Genomic DNA, 2,969 nt, shown 5'->3' with positions numbered 1-2,969 from the left:
ACTTTTCAAATATTTGAGGGAATTTAATAAAATTCGAAGGAGTTTTTACTGTATTTTAATAATGCCTGAGATTTCAAAAGATTGTAATGTATTTTTTTTAAATCTCGAGAACTTTTCAAGAGCTTTAAAAATTTTGAAGGCATTTCAAAAGATATGAAATATGTTAGGGTATTTTAATAGATTCTCAAAGGAGTTTAGAGATTTTAAGGTATTTGAAAAAATTCAAAGAACTTTTCAAGAGCTTTAGAAAGTTTCAAGGGATTTTAAAGGATTTAAAATATTTTAGGATATTTCAAAAGATTCCAAGAGAATATATAAGATTTCTAAGGATTTCAATGATTTTAAGGGATTTTAAAACTTCACAAGATATTTTAATCAATTTTCCAGGATTACAAGAGATATCACATTTCATATAATTTAGCGTGAATTTGTAATATTTTAATAAATTTTTTCGAAGAATTGAAAGATTTCAGAAGATTTCAAATATTTACATGAAATTTAAACATTTTGAGATATTTAAAGATTCCAAGAAATTTTTCATTAATTTGAAGGAATTTTTTTTAAATTTTAAAGATTTTAGGGTATTTTAAAAAAGCCAAGGATTTCTCAAGAGTAAAAAAATGAAAGGGATTTCAAAAGATTGTACAGAGCTTGAATAAACTCAAAATAATTTGCAGTGATTCTGAAGGATTTTAAAGATTTTGGGGAATTTATCAATTCCAAGTAATTTTCAAGAGCTTTGAAAAGTGTCAAGGAATTTCCAAAGATTTTAAAATATTTGAAATATTTTAGGGAATTTAAAAAGATATCAGAAAGTCTTTAATTAATTTTATACATTCGCATTAATTTAAATTAAAAAAATATATATATATTACGGTATTTTTAACAATAATTTGCAAGGGACTTCAACAGGCTTCAAAGGATTTTAAGCATTTTATGATATTTTAAAAGATCCTGAGTTATTTTATCAGATATCTGAGGATTATAGTGATTTTTCGGGATTTAAAAAGTTTCCAAGGAATTCTCATTTGATTTCAATATTTTGAAGAGATTTTTTAGGGATATAATGCAGAATTTCGAATGTCTTAGGTTATTTTTAATAGATTTCAATAATTTGAAATGATTCCAAAAATTTGAAAGGTTTTAGGGAATTTTTAACAACCCCATGTAATTTTCGAGAGCTTACAAAAATTTCAAGGGATTTCAACAGATTTTTTCAGGATTTAAATGATTTTAAGGGATTTTAAAAGCTCGGAAGATAGTTTAGTAAATTTTTTCGGATATCTGGAAATATTGTCAGAGTTGATATACTTTCACGGAGTTTTATCATATTTTAATGGAGTTTACAGTATTTATTCACAGGAATTAAAGTATTTCGTAAAGATTTTCAAATATTAATTTTTTTTTAAATATTTAATGATATCTTTAAAGTTTCCAAGGAATTTTGAGTTGATTTCAGTCATTTGAAGAGATTTTAAAGGACTTAAAGATTTCAGGGTATTTTTCAAAGTTCCAAGGAATTTTCAAGAGCTTTAAAATGTTTAAATGAATTTCAAAGGATTTGAGATATTTTAGGGTATTTTAAAAGATAAAAGGTTTTGTTTTTCATTTTATTTTATATGCGGGTAGTGCATTACATTTCCTTATAATTTATCATTTTTTGCCCCCTTAGAGCTACTTGCGTTACTTTTTTATTAATTAAAATTGCAATTCTTAAAAGTGATTTAAACATTTTTTTAATTAATTGAAATATTGCAATTGAGCAAATTACGTATTTAGCAGCCCACAATATGTATTGTGTATGTGTGCTTCTGTCGAAAGATAGGCCTTATATTTATAAGTCGGAGAAATTAGAGAATTTTTCAAGAATTGAATTTGATTTCATAAAATTTCACGGGATTTAAAAATATTTGAAAGGATTTCAAAGAATTTATTTACGAAAAGTGGGGCATTTCGTAGGGTTTCCAACATTTGAATTCCTAAGTTCTTATTTATTTATCCTAAATTCCTTTAAATTCTATTGAATTGTTTGGAATTTTCTTGGATTATTTAATTCGCTTGAATTTTTCTAAATTCACTTAGATGTATTCAATTTAATAGATTTTTAAAGTTTTTTTTGTTAGTTTTCGTTTCATTCATCTTGAAATCTTTCAAAATCACCTAAAATTCTAATCACGTCCGTCCGTCCATCCGTCGTACGTTTGTCCCAAAAGGGGAAATAATGAGAGGGGAACTAGGGGTAATTGGGTGGCGGGTTAGTGAGGGTATATTAAAGCTATAGAAGTAAGCAAAATAAAGGAATGGGTAGTGAGTGGCAATTATGAGGGTAAATAGAGAAAGTGAGGTGAGAAGTAGGGGAAGAGATGTAAAATTAGAGGGGAGAAGGAATGTGAGGGGAAATTAGGGAACGTATATTAGGGTAAATGAGGAGTGGGGATGTAGTGGAAGTAGGATGCAAATGAAGGAAGGGGAAAGTAAGAGAAGTGGAAGTAGAGGAATTTGGGAGATGGAAAAGTAGAGGAATTGAGCGGAAATTAGGGTTGGGAGGGTGAGGGGGAAATGATTGCAAGTCTAGGTGAGGAGTAGTACGAGAAGTAAGGAGAGGGGCAAATAATGGATGAGTGAGTTCGGGAAGGGAGAGGAAGTTGTATGGAGTGGGGCATATTTTTTAATTATTTGGAATTCACTTGATTTTTTTTAATTCACCATGAATTTCATCCAGTGCTTCTCATTTAAATTCTATTGAATATAACTTGAATCGTTTTTAAGCCTTATGAATTTATCCTGAATTCTTTTAAATTCGCCTGGAATCCTTATAACTTTCATCGAATTATTTTCAATTCAAAAGAATATTAGTCACTTTTAGTGACTTTTAGGGTTAGGAATTAGTCACTATTTCGGTTTCCGCAAATTTCTTCTTCACTTTTTTAAAAGTAAATTAGGATATTTCGCAAAATCAAATTTTGTGC

General features: G+C 28.1%; 1 protein-coding gene across 4 annotated transcripts in view; it reads left to right on the top strand.

Moving 5' to 3' along the window:
* The window catches only part of LOC117173105 (baculoviral IAP repeat-containing protein 6), a 113,445-nt gene that overhangs the window by 84,085 nt on the left and 26,391 nt on the right, over positions 1-2,969 (top strand). The window lies entirely within an intron of this gene.

Source organism: Belonocnema kinseyi, chromosome 5 (assembly GCF_010883055.1).
Source record: "Belonocnema kinseyi isolate 2016_QV_RU_SX_M_011 chromosome 5, B_treatae_v1, whole genome shotgun sequence".
NCBI lineage: Eukaryota > Metazoa > Arthropoda > Insecta > Hymenoptera > Cynipidae > Belonocnema > Belonocnema kinseyi.
Note: the sequence above shows the minus strand (reverse complement) of the source record. Positions and strands in the feature narration are given on the sequence as shown.